Here is a 22,556-nt window from a genome sequence, read left to right on the forward strand (position 1 = left end):
GGAGAAGGAAGGAGGTATTAGAGCCTATCCCCCCTTAGTGACAACTTCCTGAACTCCAACCATAAATCGAAGTTTAGTAAACTTCGCCTCCGTGAGAGCCTTTGTAAAGGTGTCTGCAACTTGATCATTAGTTGAACAATATTGCACTTCAAGAACATGGTCATGAATGAGCTTTCTGATGAAGTGCATGTGTAGTTCAATGTGTTTGCTGCGCTGATGTTGGACTGGATCTTTGCATAGTTGAATGGCACTTTGATTATCACACCAAAGTGTAGACGGATGCTGCTGCTGAAAGCCAAACTCTGACAAGATTTGATGAAGCCATAAGGCTTCCTTACTCGCTTCTACGGCGCCACGATACTCTACTTTTGCTGAAGAAAGAGAAATGGCACTTTGTTTCTTGCAAGCCCATGTAATAGGTCCAGAACCAAGAGTGAAGACATAACCTGCAGTAGACTTTTGATCATCAGGATCACCAGCCCAATCGAAATCAGTGAAACCAACCAATAGAGGAGATGCTTCTGCACTGTAATGAATCCCACACTGAATTGTACCTCGAACATAACAAAGTATTCTTTTCGCTGCTTTCCAATGACTTTCATGTGGGTTTTCCATAAACCGAGCAATAAGGCCAACAACAAAGGAAAGGTCAACACGTGTATGGGTCAGATACGAAAGTTTTCCTACAAGTTGACGGTATAAGGTAGCATCAACTTCAAGGGAAGTACAAATGATTGAAAGTTTGACTCCAGACTAAAAGGGAGAAGGGGATGGCTTACATTCTTCCATGTGAAAGTGGCGTAGAAGATCACAAGCATACTTGGACTGGGAAAGGAAAATACCTTCCTTGGATTGCAAGACTTGAAGACCAAGAAAATAATGCAAGTGCCTTAAGTCTGTCATTTCAAACTGCTTTTTAAGGCTGGACTTCACATGGTTTATAAGTTTGGGATCACTACCAGTAAGGATAAGATCATCAACATAAAGAACAAGAATGAGAAGAGACTTGCCCACTTTCTTGGTGTAGACAATATTGTCAGAATGACACCTAGAAAATCTAGTATCTAAAAGAAAGCTATCCATTTTGGCATACCAAGCCCGAGGGGCTTGCTTGAGACCATAAAGGGATTTCTTAAGCCAACATACAAGGCTGGAGTTTGTTTGTATAAAGCCAGGAGGTTGTTCCATATAGATTTCTTCATGCAAGTCCCCATGCAAGAAGGCAGATTTAACATCCATTTGATGGACTTCCCATTTGAAAGAGGCAGCAAGGGAAAGAACAAGGCGAATAGAGTTCATTTTGGCAACAGGGGAGAAGGTTTCAGTATAGTAAATGCCTTCAACTTGTGAAAAACTCTTAGCAACAAGACGAGCTTTATGTTTATCAACTTTTCTATTTGGTCCAAACTTGGTTCTGTAAACCCATTTGCATCTAACAAGTTTTCGTCCTTTTGGAAGAGGAACAAGATCTCATGTATCATTTGCCAATAATGAACAATATTCTTCATTCATAGCTGCGTCCCAATTTAGATGGCCTGAAGCTTCTGCAAAGGTGTCAGGATCATAATTCGTTGGAGCTTGAGCCAGTAAAGAAGAGGCTCTATCAAACTGAGAACAAGTGCGACACTGATCTGTAGGATCACCTGCAAGAGCAACTGTTGCATCCCAAGTAGCGCAGACCCATTTTGGACGTCTGCAAGAGCAACTGTTGCATCCCAAGTAGCGTAGACCCATTTTGGATGTTGAGGAGCTGGGAGGATCCTGAGAAGGTGGGGGAGGTTTTTCATCCTCGCTGTCATCATCTGAAGAAGAAATATTTTTAGAAGTAGAAGGGATAAAGAGAGGTGGCACATCCGCTGAACTAGGCTTGTAGGCCGATATATTTTCAACAAACTTTACATCTCTTCTAATGATAATATTTTTGTATTTCGGTGAAAGAAGTCTATATCCTTTGACATCTTCAGAATGTCCAACAAAAATACATTTTTCAATCTTAGGTTCTGTTAGAGCCTAGATTGACCTCAGGCTGAAGGAAGGCAATCCTAGGATAACCACAAACCAAGCTTAATCTGGTAGCTAGCCCTACCTGGTCGGGAGAGGGCTCTCCCCTTACGGATCTCAGTCAAGATGACTGGATCAGGAACAAGATTTTATGCTAGGTATAGTAGCTTAGGGGTTTTGATTGAATTTGCTGGTGTTTGCTGGATCAGATGGCGCTGGGCAATTTGGGTCTGGGAAATTAGGTCAAAATGCAGGGTGTTCTATGGGGCAAGGTAGGTATGGGCTTTGGCACTTGAAATTGAGTGAGGTGAGATGTCTAAGACTGGTGAGGAGCTGAGGAGGGCATGTAAAGATCATGTATCCTTCTCAAATAGCAAAAAACATAGAATACTGATTGGTTTCCCAAGGTAAAGCACTGCAAACAATGAATTCTACCTATCTATCTTGATATCATTCAGTTAGAAGCAGTGAAATAGATGATGGCACACATAAAACATGTAAACAACTGATAACAAAAGAAGAAACTATGCAAAAGCACCATACCACAGGTATCCCATAAAAATAGCTGCAACTCCTATTAATTTTCTTGCCAAACTACTTACAGTGATGTACAATATTGTTCAGAGCATCCAAGTGAATCCAACCCCACCAAATGACCAAGAAAACACATAATATAGACACTTAACCTACTCATCTTGACCTTCAGGGGTCGAATCCATGAGAAGAGGGGTTGTTTCAACCATTTCCAAACATGGACCAAGAATATAGACAGTCAAACTACTTGCCTCTATAAGCATGGAAACTGATTCATTAGCCTCAAAACCACCTCTAACTAATGAATCTACCCTCTAAGACTATTTTACCATTACATTTACATGCCATGTCATTAATTACATCATCAAAATCATCCATGAGGAGATAGAAAGTGAACTTACAGAGAAGACAGACGAAATTTGATTTTTCTGGCAAACTGGGCAAAAGCGTAGCGCCGCTTTCCACCCACTTTTGGAGGCCTTCCCCTTAACCAAACTGAGCTCATGATAGCTCATTGGAAAAGTCTTCAAGTCTAGTTTCTGGAACACCTGGAATTTTTGAATTTGGAGGTCATTTGCCCCCTCAAAACTTGAGTCTCCCAAGACTGCTTCTGTGTGTCCAAAAAGAGGCAGAAATGTCATTTTTTGGTAGTTTTTGGACCTTTTGGTGGACCAGATCTGCTCCAAAACTTCTAAAAATTTCTAGGGTGCATGTCCTCATCATTCTGAATCCAAAAATGTCAACCTTTTCTCCATTGGATGCCCCAGGAAAAAGCGTAGTGCTAGTGGCGCTGCGCTTCTTGGCAAATTTTCTGCGTTGTGAATTTCAAAATTTCAAAAATGCAAAAAGTTCTCAAAATTTGCCCAAATTTGGCATGGAGCACCACCATCAAGTACTTTGTTTGCCCAAAGAAGCTTCAACCAATATTTTGAGTCTATCTTCCTCCCTTGTGTGGTTTTCTTTGTTGCCTAGCTCTACTTGTTGAGGTGTCACTGCCTGTGTTTTCCTCCTCCTTATAGTCTCGGTCTTCTTGGTCCATGTTTGCAAGGTTGAGGTGTATTAAGGGAATGAGTGAACATGTTTTTAGGAATGAGGGGATGGGAGATGAGCTTATGGGCTAGAAAATGAATGAGGGAGTAGGAATCATAAAATGAGAGGGAGGGCTTGGCTTGTTTGAGAAATTGCTCTTTGGGAAGAGGGATAAAGGGATAGGGAAAAAGTTTAGAGTTGTAGTGATAGGTGATAGGAGGAACAATGGGGGTTTTAGGGTTTAGACATAACCAAGGGAGATTTTTAGGGTTTCACACTTGCCATGGGGAATGATGCTAAAAAGTTTGAAATGCAAACCAAAAATGTAGTAAGGGATGTTAACTTACTTGCATTGAAGGGAAGAGAGGACAATCTTGAGGTTTCTTGAAGTTTTGAGGCCTTTCTAGCTCTCCTGCCAAATCGCAGCGTCACTGCCAAAAGCGCAGCGTCACTTTCAAGACAACTTTTGACTGCCTTCCTGGTGTCCAAATTGGGTATGTGATAGCTTGTTGGAAAGCTTGTCGAGTCTACTTTTCAGAACATCTTGAATTTTTCAATTTGGAGTTCATTTGCCCTGTCAAAAGCTCAATCTCCCAAGCCTGGTCAAAATGTGCAAAATGCTGTGCTGTTGCAGTCAACTTTTGAAGGTCTTCCTCAACTCCAAATTCAGCTCATGATAGCTCATTGGAAAGCTCTTTGTGTCTGCTTATCAATTGACTCATCAAGCAAGTCATTTGGTCATTCCATCTAGGAGAAAAATTGATTTTACCAAGGTCACTCAGAGGTGCATCAACTCTCCTGAGGCAATTGCATTTTTGACATTTCTCTAAAACCATGAAACCTGTGTAAAAACTGAAAGAGGTTTTTCTTCTTGGGTCAATGATGGACAAAAAGCTCTCTCACTTTTGTCAAATTCATCCTTTCTTGCTCAGAAACACAGTTTGAAGAAAAACTGTCCCTTATGTGTGGTGAATGGCTTATTCCTTGGAATGAATTCTCGACAAATGATGGAGACCTGATGTTTGATGATATGAAATGGTCTCATACCTTCTGATATCCCTTATGCCTCCTCTGCTTAGATATCTTTGATCCCATAGCCAACCCTAGCTCAGTGGGAGAGGAATTTAGGGTTTTAGTGCTTGTTTCTCTTTTGCTTTTGCAGGTGGATTGGTGCTCAAGATGACTTGATTTTTGCAGTAGCAGGTGCTTGGAAACATCATTAGATGCTTAGGAGAAGTTGGGAACCAATATTACATATGAAAACATGAAATTACATCATAAATAGAAATAAAAACAAAATGCTCTGTTTTCACCTCAAAACAAGTTTTGAGGTGAGAACTACATTAGGCTTTCGAAATAATAACTTATGACTTTGCTGATCATTATTGGCATCCTCATGTCTTTGCTGATCTTTATTAGCATTCAACCATCCATTTTGACTATGTTGAAAACCCTAAAACCTAATGAGACCAAACCCTAAGACCTAATGAATATGAATTGCAAAGTGAACATGAGCCATGACTGAAATATATGGAAGAAAATCAGCAAGTACAGATCATGAGGGAAAAATTGAAGAAAACCCTACCATCAATGAATTCATGACCTAATGGAATGCAAACTCATCAGTATGGGACTCCTACTATGAAATGCAAAAGAGCAGATTTTGATCACTGATGGCAGTGTGAAGACACTGACACTAACAGGTTCTAAGGCTTTATGTTTCTCATCTGGAATATGGGCCCATGCTTCATTTCCAAAAACACGAAAGTGACTTACATCTGGGTTAATTGAGCTCCATGCTTCTTCTGGAGTGATATTGTTTAAAACCTTAGTAGGAGTGCGATTTACTATGTAATTTGCACAATTAATTGTTTCTGCCCAAAAATTAAGACCAAGTCCTTTAGATTGAAGCATACAATTAGCCATTTCTTTTAAGGTGCGATTCTTCTTTTCAGCTACACCATTTTGTTGTGGAGTATATGGAACAATATGTTGCATTTGAATTCCATGCTCAGTGCGAAAGTTGATGAATTTGTTGTTAACATATTCTCCGCCATTATCAGATCTTAGCTTAAGAATTTGATGTCTAGAGTGTTTCTCAACAAAGGCCTTAAAGGCCAAGAACATGTTAAAGACTTCACTCTTGAGTTTTAAGAATTATGCCCAAGTGCGTTTGGAGAAATCATCAATGAAAGTTAAGAAATACTTGTAACCAGAGAATGAAACAACTGGAAGTGGACCACATAAATCACTATGCACAAGTTGTAAAGGGGCTGAGGCATGCCAAGAGGCACGTTTTTCAAAACTATCTCGATGATGTTTTCCGAGTACACATCCGGAACAAACACCATCTCTGCAAGATACCATAGGAAGACCTGCCACCATATTTTCTTTACATAGAGTTTGAAGGGAGCGATAGTTTAAGTGACGAAATTGCTCATGCCAAAGTTTGCTCACTCCATCATTATGAGCAACAAATACTGAGGGAAGAGTTGATGACCCAAAGTTGTTAAACTTATACAACCTTGTAGAATCATTAGCAACTCCAGTAGCTAAAATCTATCTAGGATCTCCTAGGTCCTTAATTACAACATTATTAGGTGAAAATTCAACAATTTTACCTTCACTTGAATGCGTTATCTGATATACAGATAGAAGGTTGCAAGATAAGGTTGGAACATATAATACATCATTAAATTGGCCATTGTCTAGATGAATAGTTCCAGTCCCTACAACACTAAAAGATCTATTATCACCAACATATATATTTTTGGTGTTACAATCATTTAAAGAAGAAACATGACTTTGTTTTTGGCCATATGATAAGAAACTCCAGAATCAATGGGCCATTCATGAGAATGAGAAGAAGAAGATACATTTAGTGCATAACCAGACCAAGATGCTTGACAACCACATGCAGAAAGTGTTATTCTTGAAGATGAAGTTGAAGTCGAAGAGTGCTCCAAATGGATGTTATGCTTCTTCATTGCTGCTTCTAAGGCTTCCATCTTCTTAAAGCATTTGGATTTTAAGTGGCCATCTCGATTACAAAAGTTGCAATGTCTATCAATGTTTTTCCATTTGTTTTTATTTGCCTTATCATTTTGTTGAATTGATTTTTCATTTTGAGATTGAAATTGCTGAGGACCCTTGTTTGGTTTAAGACCATTCTTTTTAGGATACTGCTTTTTAGGATTCTTTGAATTTGGTTGTTGCTGGGTGGCTAAGGCTTTCTTAGAAGAGTTTCCAAGATTAAGAAGACCAAGATGTAAGAGTTTTTCTTGTTCTTTTATTAAAGAATCACAAAAGACATCAAAAGAGGGAGACTTGTAGTCTTGTCTTTGAGAAATAAAGGTTTCTCTAGTAGAATGGAAGGTGGAAACAAACACAGAGTAGGTTGGTCCCAACTTGGTAAGAATGGAATAGATAAGGCTACAATCTTCTTTCTTAATCTTAACACCTTCCAAGAGAAGTCTAAGGGTCTTGAACTTGGACAAAAAATCTTCAATGGAAGAAAAATTATTGGGGTCCAACGTAAACAACTCATTTTCGAGTTGATGGGCTCTAATTTCATTTTTAATTCCAAAAGCTTCAGTGAACTGTTTCATTGCTTCATTAGGGGTATGAAGTTCTGCGATATGAAATCTAAGGTTTGGAGAAATAGACATCCCTATCAACTCACGTGCTTGATTTTTCCTATTTTCCCATTTGGCTGCCTTATCTTCATCTTTAGGTTTAGTTTCTTGGCCTGAGGCTATTCTATAAAGATCTTTACTTTTAGTAAATCCATAATGTAGGACCACCATTGGAAGTAGTTGGTGCTGTCAAGAATAACTTGGCATGGACTTTCCATTTTAACATAAACTGAAGCTGTAGATGCTGAAACTAAGTGTTTCAATGGAAAGATCTCGAAAAATTAGGCTGATTAAAAAAACGGCTCTCAAAACGGCGTCCGGATGAAGAAGTTATGGTTTTTTGAAAAAAAGTTGTTGAAGATGTCGACAAAGTGCGTGAATGTGCGGAAGTGAATGATAATTATATTTAAAAAAAAACCTCCCCCCTTTCCAAACTTAATCTAATTAGCTCACTTTAAAAAAAATATTATATGACCCACTTTTATAAATAAGTGAAAGTCATTTTTACAATGGTACTTTATGAGCTACCCACTAAATTGTAACTTAAATAAAAGATAAAGAGACTTTAGAATTATAAGTGACTCACTTTTTATAATGGGTGAGAACACTTTTACATAAAGTAACTTTAAAACATAAGTTACATGTGCTTTTTGAAAAAGTAACTCAAAAAAAAGAAAGACTTGAACTCAAGACCTCTATTCTCATAAAGTAACTTTGGACCAAGTGAGCTAGTTTAAAAGGTTAGTAATTTTTGGAAAAGAGGAAGGGTTTTTTTTTTTTAGTCACTGAAGCTTTGGGGTGCGTGCTTACTTGAAAATGCTCTTTTCGCCTACAAAACAAAAATCCACCCAACCCAACACGGACATGCAAAAAAACCAAACCTTATGGCTTGAAGTTAGCTCTCCCCGGAAACTAAATATTTTCCTCAATGTTTCTGATTTTCCGAGATCACACTAAGGCACGACGGAAAAGAGCATACGCATGAGAAAAATCCTTCCTTTCTGTTTTTGATTTGCCCAGATCGCACATAGTCGCGGGGCAAAGAGCATACACAAAAATGAGAGGTATAGATCTGGTAATTAAAAAACAAAGAGATAGATAAACTGAAATAAACAGAGAGATAAATAACTAAAATTGCAAATAAAGACTGTATACCTCCAGATCTTAAAAATGACGTAGCTAGGGCTACCAAAAACCTTTTCGTGTGAAATGAAAGGGGTTCCTCACTGGAATAGATGCTCCTAAGTTCCTAACACAATAGAGCAGTCCTCTCGACCTGAAAGCGGTCAGAAACAATAGATCTCGGAAACGACAGTCGGATGCAGTTGTACTGGCTTCCGATTTGGATCACCAATAGATGCGGCCCTCAAATAGCTCCGATATCATGTAGGAATTTACAGGGTAAGTTCCTCAGATAGAACAACAAAGGACATTCCCAAAAAACGTCGTTTAGGGCCTCAAAACGGCTCCAGAAGTTCAGGACCCGAAAAACTGCTAAAAATAGTAAGTTGTGCTACAATTAAGGAAACTGAAAATTCTGAGAGAAACAATGGTGGGGGTCCAGGTGGACTTGGCAGGTGGCCACCAATATCCACCTGGATCATTCCTCCCCCCTTAGGAAGCAATGGTCCCCATTGCGTTGAGCTCCTCCATGAGATGAGGAAACTTTTGCTGAACTTGTTCCCTGGTGAGCCACTTGCCCTGCTGAAGGAGTTGGCCTGCTTTAACAACTCGATACAGTTGGATACTCTGTTGGCGAGTGTTCTTGATCTGTGTGTCCATGATCCGATCAGTTGCAGCTTGTTCCATGCAATCCCCAAGCTTCAGTGACTAAAAAAAAAACCAATACCCAAGTCGTAGCCCAATCAACCTAATGCAAACTCAATCCACATATCCCCAATACCTGATTCCTTTATGGATCAAAGATATGTGGATTGAGTTTGCATTAGGTTGATTGGGCTACGACTTAGAGAGTCCAAATCCTCCTCAGGTGCATCATCTGATGCGAGCAGATTGTCTCCCAGCGCATTATTTATGTAGACTTTGGGACCCATCCTTTTTGTTTGGAGGTCATCTTCTGTTTGGTCTCATTCCTTCACATAGTTCTTATCTTTGGGGACATGACCTTTGGGAGGCATCAATACCCTTATCTAGCACTTTGTTCTTGTGGGGCCATTGCCTAGGACTTAGAGAGTCTAAATCCTCCTCAGGTGCATCATCCGATGCGAGCAGATTGTCTCCCAGCCCATTATTTATGTAGACTTTGGGACCCATCCTTTTTGTTTGGAGGTCATCTTCTATTTGGTCTCATTCCTTCACATAGTTATTATCTTTGGGGACATGATCTTTGGGAGGCATCAATACCCTTATGTAGCACTTTGTTCTTGTGGGGCCATTGCCTCGGTCAACCACTAAGGGAGTGCACGTGGTTAGTTCTTAGAGGCTTCTCATCTCCTTTAGTTTATGGCCATTTATCTACATTATTTTCCCCCTTTTAGGTACTCAGTAGATGCATTGAGCCATTTCTTGTCTAAGGACTTGAATAGGCTAATGAGAAATTATTTTACTATGAATATATCTAGATCGCTTGGATCACACCTATTGAGTGTCTTGGCTCAAATATGGCCTTCTGTTTTGAGTTGAGTGATGGTCTTATTGTTTGACTCCCATATACTCACAACACAAACATTCGATGCATGCCTTTAGGATCCTCTTGGATCAGTTTTGGTTGGTCTATCACAAAATTTAGATAAATAAGATAAGATAATTTTATTAATGTTCAATGAATGACCAAAAAAGTAGGTTAATGGGATTGTTGAGTACAATAGTCTTGATGCAAATTGGTAGCACAAAAATGACTCTAAAGGAAGTAAGTTGCAAAATGTGAAGGTACTAATCTATGCTAAGGCATGATATGAAGACCGTATTGAAAATGGAAACTAGATCTAGGGAGAAAATGTATAGGGCAAAGAAACCAAGATTGGGGATACAAATAGTGTAAACATATCAACGTTTCTAGGCTAGCTCCCCAAACATCCAGAGTTGAATGGAGGAAACTTTGAATAGAAGCCTATTTGGAGGAGGCGTTGGACGAGGATTTGGTTTGCATATTATGCTACCACATAGAAGGGGCTGCTTCTTGTCAAGGTTTGGGTGACCTTCATTTGATTGGTGGGATGTGATCCAGAACAATATTGTTGTTGTGGTCTTTGGGATGTAGTAATATAGCCTCGGGGTCTAACAGATCTAGGAGATGAGCAACTCTGCTACAAATATGTCTCTTGGTTAGATAGGATTTTCTAGCTTTGCCACTTATAGGAGCTTGAGACAAAGGAGCATCTACTAATACCTCGTCTACTATGAGATCAGAGGGAGATGTTGTCCTATTTTGGGACTTACGGAGCTCCCTTTCCACTCTCTTTCACTATGCTAACCAGAGATGCCTTGCTCTTTTCATGAGAGAAGTGTTCAAACAAATATCTTAGGCTTTACATGACCTATCTCAGCTGAAAGCCGAAGGCCTTCAGGAGTATCACCTCATACTTCTTGGTAGCCCAATTTTATCAAGGCAACAAGCAACAGATAGAGACCTGATGTAAGATACCCTCCCAAAAGTACCTCAAATTTCCCAATAAATTTCAGAGTCTTGTTGAGGTTTTCAGTGAGAGGTTTCGTCAAACAGTTTGATGACAAATGACTGTAGGTGCATATTTCTTCATTTTAATTTCAGATGGAAGAACACAATGCTGTATAAATGCCCCAAAACCCCTTTCAAATAGCAGTATGACCCTTATATTAAACTCAGTAAAATATAAACTGCTGATATACACCATATAGTGATAAAGGAAGTACCCTTCACCATTGAAAATAATCCAGAACGATACAATAATGCATTACTAGTTTATGAACTGATAAAATGGACTCGTACAATAACAGAGAGAGAACCTGGACTAGTTTCAGCAGAGAGAATGGCAGTGACCCCTTCCACCAATAAGACTGAGCACACTACAAGGCTGTTATCCTCTTACAGGCAGCAATACAGCCTCTTATTTGAGCAAACAGTCCCACAAATGACTGTAATAATATATCAGTCCATGCAGACAGGGGAGGAGGGAATGCGTGGCCACTATAACAGATGCAGACTCGATATATGGTGATGAAAAAATCAGGTGCTAGTTCGTGGCTCCCTTCAGCAATGAGATTCAGCCCACAAAGAAGTCTGGATCTCGACTTCTCCTCCCATAGTGAACTCGTTCCTCAGGATCACATTCACCCACAATAAACTCAGCATATGATAGGGAAACTTAGCCAGCAAGAGGAGTGTAACTTGACCCCTTTCCTACAGAGTACTCAACCACAAGTGAAGAGATATCTTGGCACTTAGCAGTACCTTATACAGCAGTGAACTCCACCAGCACTTAAGAAGAACTTGGCCCTCTTTCTACAGCACCCACAATGTCTAAATTGTCCAGCAATAAGAGAAGTAAACTTGGGCCCACTAATAGTAGTAAACTTGGCCTCTTTGAGAGAACTCGACCCCTTGGACTTATAGTAAACTCGGCGCTTCAAACGTGTAGTCTCAACCTGCAAATAGATATATGGAAAGCCAAATATTAGAAGATAAAATCAACTGATAACATTGTTACCTCCATTATCTTCTTCAAATCTTCTTCTCCAATGAAGCACAATGGCGAAATCTGAATGATCTCGCTGCCAAACTAGCTAGGGTGTATAGTCTCAACACTGAAACTATTAACCAACAAGTAGGGTTTCCAAAAACCCTAGACTCCTCTTCAAGAGCTCCCCAAATTTCTTTTTTTCAAATGGCAAATGCTAGAATGAGGAAAGTCTCTTAATTTTCCCTCTTTAATAACTCATTCGCCACTTTTGCCATCATTTTACCCTTTTATTTTAACAGTCACTTTAGTGGGTTTTCTCACTTTATATTTTTAAAGTGACTTTTCATTAGCATAAGACCCTTGCCCTCTCTTTATCACTTTAACTTTTTTAATGTTTTCTCCTAGGCGAATCATGTTCCCTTGATTAATTTTTTGTGCCCTAGCCTATGGGAACCTTATTCGCCTACTAGATCCCCATCCTTATGACTCCTAAGCGGATGGGGACATTACACCTGAGATACTTTAGACTTTTGATTGGAGATGCCTCATGCTTTGTCTCAAACCCCCTTTACGGGGTAGATTATCCTCCTTGAGATCCATTAGGAGATGTCATTCCAGGCCACAAGGTGTACAATACAAGGCAATAGATAGATCAACACAAGGCAAAGTTAAGCTCCCTTCACCTAGCAGCCTACTCCCCCTACTCCCTCGTTTTTGATGAGCAACCAAGTTTCTAATTGGAGTTACTTCCCCATGGCTTTGGATGTTACGAGAGCTAGGCTTCCTTTTTTGTGTGCTCTCCTTAACATCTTATAACTGTCCTTTCTCAGCCTCAGTCACTTTGCGGAGGACATCATTAGTCGATGCATTAGCCCTTTCACAAGGCTTGATGAATTTGATGATGAGCTTGCATCATGCCCCCCTCACTCGTCCTTGGTCGCCAACTCCAACAAGCCTTGGCATGCTCTCTTTTGTAGAGCTTCGATATTTTTAGTTTATAGTATCTTTTTTGTGTTAATTTTCCACTGTTCTATGCTTAACAAAATCACTTATTCCAATTCCTCTTTAATTAGCAATAAATTTATCCAATATAATTCAATCTTCCAGTAACAATAAGCAATTGTAAACAGAACAATAAATCCAATGCACAATAGAAGACAACCAAGAGCAAGAGCAAGAGGGACAAAAGATTTGGTCAAAGACCAGGGAAAAAACCCCACAATGGGGAAAACCCTTTCAAAATTCTTCTTCTATTTGATTGTCATCAAATGTTCAATAGAGAGATACAATGTTCCATTTCATCAACAATGAGTCAAAGGTCAACAACTTTGACTATCCAATTCAACTAACCAATATCTAGTGAGAGATGAGCCCAAGAGTCAAATTTGATCCAAAGTCAAAGTCAACAACAATCAACAATAGTCAAAGATGCCCTAACCAGTCAAAATTTAGCTGTCAAACCACCTCCAAATTAGTTTGGTCAACAACCAAAGGATGCGGCCTTCTTTGCTGGTCAATGTCCAGTCAAAATAGTGAACAAAAACTCTGTCAAAGGAGAGAGAAAGCCTGCGGTCAAACTTCAGCAAATCTACGGTCAACTGCAGTCAAGGTCTGCGGTCAGAGTGAGTCAACATGCCCAGAAAAATTTGGTCCTTTGCCCAATGAATTTGGCCTTCCAAAACATAGAATTTCCAAGTCAAAATGATCCAAGTCAACCTAAGTCAAAAGCTGGTCAACGCACTTCAATAGAAAAGTTACACACCAAAACATAATTTCCTTCCTTCCCTTCGCACGTGTGAGCTCAAACCTCCAAATTCAGACCTGTACGAACCAATCCAAGCAACAAAGAGAAAATGTGATGTGTGATGATGATGATCCAAAGTGATGTGACATATGCTCTATTTATGTGTGTCAGGGGGTCAAATTAGCTTGCCCAGGCCGACTTGTACTTTTGTGCACTTGTGGGTTTTATCTTAAATTTAATATTTTTCTTTGACCAAATTAAATTCTTCCAAGGGCTAGTAGGGGCTTATCAAGATGAGGAAGGCTCTCCAATGGAGGGAATTTGTCCTTGAGCTGCCAAATTAACACTCCCTCTCAGCTAGGGAGACATTTCCAACTACGTCATGAATCTCATCTCAAAAATCTCATCATCGTCATCACTGAATCAAGTTGTATCTCGTCTTTGCTAATCTACGCTCTTTTGCTAAACACTCTTGAATCGAAAGAAGAAGAATCATCATAGGGGAGCTCAAGCTACCACCCTATATCCAAGGACAATAGGTGAGATCCACTTACCACAACGGTAAGGATCACACTCTATCCTATTGACCTGTGACAATAGGCAAGATCTACTTACCATGAGAGGTAAGGATCACATTCTAGCTTATTGACCTGTGACAATATGGGAGATCTACTTGCCATGTGAGGTAAGGATCACACTCTATCCTATTGACCTGTGACAATAGGCGAGTTGTGAGAGCTATTTACCATGAGAGGTAAGGATCACACTCTATCCTATTGTTTGTTGATCCTTCCCACCTGGATCCTCAAGAGTCAAGTGGTAGAACATCTGCATCCTTTCCAACTTGTGGGAGATACACACTTACCATAAATGGTAAGGATCACACACACGCACAAGTCTCCTCACCCATTGGCCAAATGGGGAGGGACAATCCCAACAAGCCAAGCTTGTGGGTAGGATGTCAACTGGGGTATACACTTCCAAGTCCCAAACTTGAAGGTAGGGGGAGATACCCACTTGTCATAAATGACAAGGATCACACACACGCCCTCAGTGATAATAAGCGAGATCTACTTACCACAAGGGTAAGGATCACACCCTATCCTATTGTCCAAAGTTCCCTCAACCCTAGGAGATCTCCAGCTCAATTCCTCTCCCTGTGAGCTCAAATAGGGGGGAGAGCATAGTTCAGTGTCCCTGATCAGCCGGGACCCTTACTTGGGAGGGTCACACGTATGAGTCCAAGCTGCTCTCTGAAGACCAAGAACGTCCCTTTTGGTATAGCCTTGGTGAATATCTTTGCTATCGGCTCATCAGTCGAAATATGATGGAGTCTTATGGCTCCTCTCTACACCATGTCCCGAATGAAGTGATATATGATCTTAATATGCTTGGACTTGTTATGAAATACAATATTTTCTGCTAGACGGATACCACTCTTGTTGTCGCAATATATAACTATTTTATCTAGTACCTGCTCAAGAAACTCTCCAAAGAGCTTCCTCAACCATACAACCTCGCAGCTTGCCATGCTAGAAACAATGTATTCTGCCTCGGGCGTGCTTAAAGCAACTGACTTTTGCTTCTTGCTCATCCAAGATATCATGGCATAACCCAAACTGAAGAAACACCCTTATGTGCTCTTCCTATCAATAACATTTTCGGCCTAGTAAGCATCAATGTAACCATGAAGTCTCACATCTCCGACAGTGTATCTCAGACCAAGATTAATTGTCCCATGTAAATATCTCATGAGGCACATGCTTAACAATGACCCAATGTGCATGCAAAGGTTCAGTCATAAATTGACTCAGAGTGTTAACTGCAAAACATATGTCTAGTTGGGTGTTCACAAGGAACATCAATGCCCCAATCAACTGATACCCAAAGGGATTCGCTAAGTCAGGTCCAACAACTTCTCCACACAATTTCTTGAAGTTCATCTCCATCGGTGTGGCCATAGACTTGCATTCTACCATCCCTAATCTTTCTAGCAGTCTCACAACATATTTCCCTTGTGAAAGGAAAATCTCAGCGAGATTTTGCCACACCTATAAGCCCATGAAATAGTGCATCAATTTGAGATCTTTCATTTCAAATTTAGAGGCCAACTCCCTCTTGCACTAGAGCATCAGAGGCTCACCACTTGTCAAGATTAGGTCATCAACATATAAAACCAAAATAAGGGGCATACCTTGTACAACTTTGAAGTAGAGGTTCATGTCGACATTGCTTCTTGTGAATCCAAGCTTCATCAAGTAGCTATGAATACGAGCATACCAAGCTTTGGGGGCTTGCTTCAATTCATAGAGTGCCTTCTTCAGCCTTCAAACGCGAGTCTTCTTGTCATGCACTTCAAAACCCTGTGGTTTCTCAACATATACTTCTTCCTGGAGTTATGCCATGAAGAAATGCAGTCTTCACCTCCATTTGATGAAGTATCCATCCTTGACTAGTAGCAAGGGCAACAATTGATCAAATAGTAATATAGCGGACAACAAGTGCAAATATATCATCATAGTCCTCTCCCTCTTTCTGGGAGAAACCTCTCGCTACGAACCTCGCCTTATATTTCTCAAAACTTCCATCAGCTCCATGTTTGATTTTGTACAACCATTTAGAAGTCACAATAGACTTCCCTTTGGAACTCAGAACAACTTCCCACACATCATTCTTCATTATAGATTGATATTCTTCACCCATATTATCTTTCCAGACTTGCTCTTTCACTGCTTCGTAAAAAATGGGAGGCTCAACCTATATGTTGATGCTCATAGCTACAACATAACCCTGATATCTCCATGGTGTCTTACTTTCTCTAAAGGTTCCTCTGGCAACAACATGTCTTTCAACATCTTGTAATGTATCACAAAGCCAAAGTGGTCTCTTCTTGGCAAGGGGATCACATGGAGGAGGATCCAAAGGGTCCATGGGCTCTATGGGATCATCAACAATATCTATCTCAGGGTTAGGCACAAAAGGACCTTTTAGTAGGTCTATGTCATGATCCTTCTTCTCAATAGGAGGAGGAGGAGTAATGTCCCTTGCTTTTCCAATGGCATCATTTCATCGAAAGTCACATCCCTACTAAACTCGATACTCCTTTGACTAGGCACATATATTATAAAGGCTTTAGAATTATCACAATATCCAACAAACGCACCTTTCTTTCCAGTGGCTTCCAGCTTGTTCCTCTTGTCCTTTGACACATGAAAATACACGGGGTAGCCAAAGATCCTTTGATGTCCAACGTCGGGCTTGATACTTGTGAATACTTCTTTCGGGGTCTTGTCACCCATGGCTTGATGAGGAGTCCTGTTTTGAACATAGACCACTGTATTAGTGGTTTCACCCTAAACGGAACTTTGACAACTTTTGATCACATAACGTGGCTTGGGCAACTTCCATGATGGTCCTATTATTTATTTCAGCCACACCATTCTGCTCGGGATTGCAAGGTACAATAGTCTCCTTCTTGATTTGAGCCTTCTTGCAAAAGTCAATGACCTCATTAGAAGTATATTCTCCACCATTGTCAGACCCAAAGACTTTGATTGTTTGATTCTCTATCAACACTTTGAAATCCTTGAACACATCAAATGCTTCATCCTCGTGCTTCAGGGAGAATATCCATATCATATGGGAGAAGTCATCCACAAAGATTATATAATATAGATAGCCACCCAGATATTTTACTGGCATTGGTCCACATAGATCAGAATGAATGAGTTGTAGAATATCACTAGTTACCCTTTTGCTAGAAGGGAATGGTCCCCTTGACTTCTCTCCACTGACACATCTCGGGCAAACTCCATCATGATTAGTTTGAACTTCAGGCATTCCAAAAACCATCCTTCTTACTTTGGGCAGGGCTTCATAATGTAGATGAGCAAACCTTCAGTGCCATAACTCACTTTGATGATTGCTATCATGTACCATTGCTCGCATCGGTCTTCCATTGACTCTATAGAGTCCTTCAATTCTAGATCCCAAGGTGAGTGCATCCCTCATGCGAGATTCCATAGGCCAGGTGAGGACCTTTCTCTTATGTAAGTGACTCTCATCCCTTTGTCTTCCAAGGCAGATATAGATACAAGGTTCTTCTTCAATCTTGGTACATACATAACATCATGAAGATGTACGATTTCCCCATAATCCAAATGAAATGTAACATAACCAAAACCATTTACCGGATAAGTAGAATTATCTCCAAGAATGATTTTCAAGTTAGTCTCCCTCAACCAAGTTTGAGAGGACTTCACGATACCCAGAGAAGTGTCTAGAGGCCCCACTATCTACCAACTAACTATCAAATGAATTCGGAGGAAAGGAACTAGAAAGTGCAGAAATAAGAATATATTCAGATTGAGTAGCAACTACATTATTTCAGTACCTTGAGTTCCTTGATCTCTTTTGAGGATGGTGGCCTGCTTCATGATCATCAGGAGCATCTCTTCTTCCTCTATTATCTCTTCTTCTTCCATCATCCCTTCTTCTTCTATCATTAAACCTGTTGTTGTTGTAGCCATGGTTGTAGTTAGACCTTGGAGCATCTCTCTTTTCCAAACATTCTCAAGCATAGTAACCATGCCTGTGGCAATTGAAGCGTTCAATTCTCCTCCCTCTTCTATTGAAGTCCTTTGATTCAAGGGTAGAATTTCTTGAATTAGATGGTCTTCCCTTTCCTTTCCTCTTCTTATCCTGTGCAGCAAATGCATAGGGCTCTCCTTCTTCATGATTTTGAATTCTTCCTCTAGATATCATCCTGGTTTCTTCTTGAGTGCACTTGCCAACTAGCTCATCAAATGACAGGAACTATCTATCAGATATAGATTCTCCAGCAGTCTGCAATTGATCCCTCGATCTTAGGGGGGTGTCCCTAAAAGGTGCATGCTGCCATCTTATTGACAAATCTGCACAAACTCCAAGACAATCAGCACACAAAGGAGGGCAAGTTTAAAATGATGATCTTCAGTGGTTGAGGTCAGATCCTAGAGATAGCTGTAATAACGAATTGACTAGACATGAGTGAAGTGAATGTGTGCCTCAGGTGAAGAAGATTCAAAGTGCGTGCATTGCAATTTACCATAACATTGCAAAACAACTTAGTCAATGACATCCAGTATGTTCAAAGAGTTAGAACAAAACACAGTTGTACCAAATCACATATTGGTATTATGTGAGAGATTGATTGCACTATAGTGAGTCATAGATGACAGGCTGCCATGGATCTTTTTGCTTGTAGTGGAGGTAGTGGTCTAAGGTCTGGAGGATGGAAGAGTGAAGAGCTGTCTGCTGCTACAATTTTCTCTGAAAGAATACTGTTTAATCCCCTTTCTGTTCTCTCCTGCATATATTGAAAACCACTGCATGGAGGATAAATCACCCTAATTACCTGTGGAGGAAAGCAAGGAAAAACACACCACTTTTTATCATCCCCTGCATATCTGCCAACTGAGTTTACCTTGCTGATTTGGAAGGCTTTTCCTGCTGCCATTTCTTTAATTCGCTGGCTGTCCTTTTCTAAAATCTTCTTGCAGCCCTTTAATGAAATTTACTGGCTGTTTTCTTTGGTCTAAAAATACTAAAACTGCTGGATTGAAACCTTTTCCAGTCTTTATATCTTTTCCAAGCAAACAAAATTGGTAAAATCCTTCTACTTCAACTCTTTTAGCTTCTGTCGAGTTAGCCTTTTTTTTTTTTGTAGGCTAAGATGGTGCTCATTCTATTACTTCGATCAAAAAGAACATTACATCAGTTCATAAAACAGTATCTGCCCGCCCTCTAGGGGAAACCGGGTCATATTTCCATCTGTAATTCTTAATAGCAGCCCAAAAAAAATATGTCCACAGTCTGATGGAATTTGCTAAATAAACTATGCAGTCCTGAAACTTACTAAAACTATTACAAAAGCTACTGCTTTGTATGATATGCATTCTCCTATCTTTGACAAAAACAAAGCTATAACCACAAAAATTTTTGCAAGTTCTAAACATATCTTGAGTTATTCATGGTCTTCCGCAGGTTGCTGCAACGCCTCTTCCGCTTGCTCCGGCTGGTCCCGAGTTAGCATTTGCTGGATGGTGTTCAGTTTCTCCTCCATCCTCATCATGGCTTCGTCCTGTTTCAGCATGGCTACTCGCAGAAAACTCAGTTCCCGACGGATGTCAGGGCCTCCCTTAGCCAAATTCACCATTTCCTTCGCCACTTGCAGCAACGCCTTGGCCAGGATTCCCTTCATCACCCAGTAGAGGTGAAGGGACTGTTTATATAAGGACATGCGTCCTCTGGTTTGACCCGGGTCGTGCAGCAGGAAAGTCCAGTCTTCTAATTCCTCATCTGACTGATCTTGGGTGGCTTCCTCTTCAAGCCTCTGCATTACCTTGCGAACCGCCTGGTTGGAAAGGCGAAGGAAAGCCTGTTCGGCTTTGCGCACACGGTCCGTAGCAGTCTCTTTCGGCTTCCTGTTCCTTCCCGGCCCCCGCCTGGAAGTTTCCCCAGCCTCCTTTCCATGCCCCTTTCGACCACGGGCTCTCTTGCTGGCCCGGTCATCTCCTTTGTCAGCAACGGTTCCGCGCTTCCTCAACCCATAACGCCGAATCATCATATCCTCAGCACCCGCAGGGTTCTCGATCACCTGCTCGGTTCCTTCCTCAACCAGGTGCTCGTGTTGACGTCCGCTGTCCTTAGCCGCGTCCGGGGCGATGTCTTCCTCCGAGTCGTCCTGTACCTCCCAAACAGAGAAGGAAGGCTCCTCCTGCATGAGGTTCTTGCCCTTTCTATCACTGGTTTCCTCCCCTACGCCCTGATGCTCCATCGCCTGTCGCTGCCTCTGCCTAGTCTCCATAATTCCCAGGGGATCGTCCCTCTTCAATCCCTGGTCTCCAGGACTGTTCGCTGCTGTTTTATGCCTCTCAATGGAGCCCGCCCCTCTTGCCCGGATGATGAACTCTCGCAATTCCTTCACCATCAACCCGCTTCGATTATATAGAGTATTCTTTGCCGCGGGGACGCAGAAGATACCGGTTATCGAATGCCGCCGGTCATTCTCCGGTGAACCACTCCTCCCTGCCATCTTATCATTACTCATTCCCTCTGTTGTGAATCCTGACGAGCCGCCTCCATCTCCAGTCATAGTTCGGGCATTTATAACCTTGCGTTGAGTGAACTTATTCCCAACCGCTTCACCTGCCACCGTAGTACTGTCGCCCCGATCTAAGTCCTTCGTCCTGCTGTCTGGCATGATGCTTTTGACAAATCCCGATTGCATCCTAATCTTACATCTGGCTCTCCACAACTCCCTATTAATCCGACCCGCTGGACCGCGCATTATCCTCCGTGGCTTGAACATGATCCACCTTGATGAGGTCTGCCAGCTCCTTCCACTCCTGATTACCTTCTATGGCTCTCCACTGGCTGTCAATTGAACTACCACGTCCATTGCAGCCCCAATTCGCCAACCAGTCTGCAGCCTGATTCCCTTTTCGACGCACATGGCTTATGATGCTGTAGTCTATACGTTTAATCAAGCTGGCTATTTCTTGGACAATGCCTGCGGTCCTCCAGCTTTTGGTTACTTTCTCCCAACCTTGCCCATTGTTGAGTCTCCTCAACATGTCCACAGCCAACTGCGAATCCCCTGTAATTTCTAGGTTGGTATAGCCATTCCTAATGGCAATTCGTAAACCTTGGTGCAGGGCCCAAAACTCAGCCTCATTATTGGTCATTTGTCCCCCCCATTCGGCATAGATCCACCTAACTTGATTATTACTGTCTCTAAAGATCCCCCCAAATCCAGCTTCTCCCGGGTTGCCCTTCGAGGCCCCGTCAAAGTTAAGCTTGATAAATTGGTCCCTCGGGTACGAGAATTTCTCTGGACTCTGAGTTCTCATATCATTGCTGGCCGAACATTTATAGTGAACCATCTCCAGTTTTAAATTAAGTTTGTTCAGGATTTCTTGTTCTTCTGGAGTAGTCTTCCAGTCATCACTTTCCCATTTATCAACTAGGATGGTCTCCCTCGTATACTCTACCACCTGCGCCCAAACTACATCTGGAGTTTTAGCCACATTCTGGAATATCCTCCTATTCCGTTCTTTCCAGACCGTCCAAAGAATGAAAGTAGATATCAGGTTCCAAGCCCTCTGGACAACCCGGCAATGGAAGGTTTCCTTATTCCACTGAAAAATTGTATCTTTAAATTCTCTAGTGTTGAACCCTGGCTTATTGAACAATCGTTTAGTTGATATCCATAGTCTCTCAGCATATGGACATCGAACCAGCAGATGATCTCTATCCTCCTCGTCATTGTTGCACAGATAGCATTGTGAGGGGCCATTGAAACCCTTCTTACGGATACGATCCCATGTCAAAATTTTATTCTTTGTGGCTAGCCAGACAAAAATAGACACCTTAGGCCACCAATTGGCTTCCCATATAGATTTCCATTCCCAATTCCTGTCTCCTCCATTTTGTGACCCCATTAGAAAATAGGCCTCTTTGGTAGAGAAAGTCCCCTTCATTGAACTCCCCCACCGAAGGATATCTTGCCCATGGCGAACTCTGAGTTTCCTTGATCCCATTTCTTTCCGGTATGCGTCTTGGAGATCAGAATTAAGACCCTGATCCCATTCTGTCGGTTCCTCCCAGACCCTCCAACCTTCCGACAGATCATTTTCCTTCCAATAATCCTTTACCTTCGGTCTGTTCCCTGCAATTTTATCACGGACTTGGAGAAGGATTTGAATGCTGTTCAGCCTTTCTCGTTGTTGCCAGCTATCTTCCCAGAAGTTTGCCTCTGACCCTCCTCTGATTTCCCAGAAAGTGTGCTTGTCAATCAGATCTCTGTTTTGAGAGGCTAATTCCCAAATAGTGGAGCCTCGGGGAATTTCTTGTAGTCTTATGATATCAACCGGTGAGTTGGGCATTCTATATTTGGTCCTCCAAATAGTTTTCCATAGATCACTTCCTCCACTAAGCCATCTCCACCATAGC

General features: G+C 41.3%; 1 protein-coding gene across 2 annotated transcripts in view; it reads left to right on the plus strand.

Annotated features, from left to right (window-relative positions):
• Window positions 1-22,556, plus strand: part of LOC149202452 (putative mitochondrial import inner membrane translocase subunit TIM21) — a 194,648-nt gene that overhangs the window by 21,924 nt on the left and 150,168 nt on the right. The window lies entirely within an intron of this gene.

Source organism: Pinus tabuliformis, chromosome 2_1 (assembly GCF_031772625.1).
Source record: "Pinus tabuliformis cultivar Carrire ecotype Pingquan chromosome 2_1, CPIR1, whole genome shotgun sequence".
In the NCBI taxonomy this organism is placed as follows: domain Eukaryota; kingdom Viridiplantae; phylum Streptophyta; class Pinopsida; order Pinales; family Pinaceae; genus Pinus; species Pinus tabuliformis.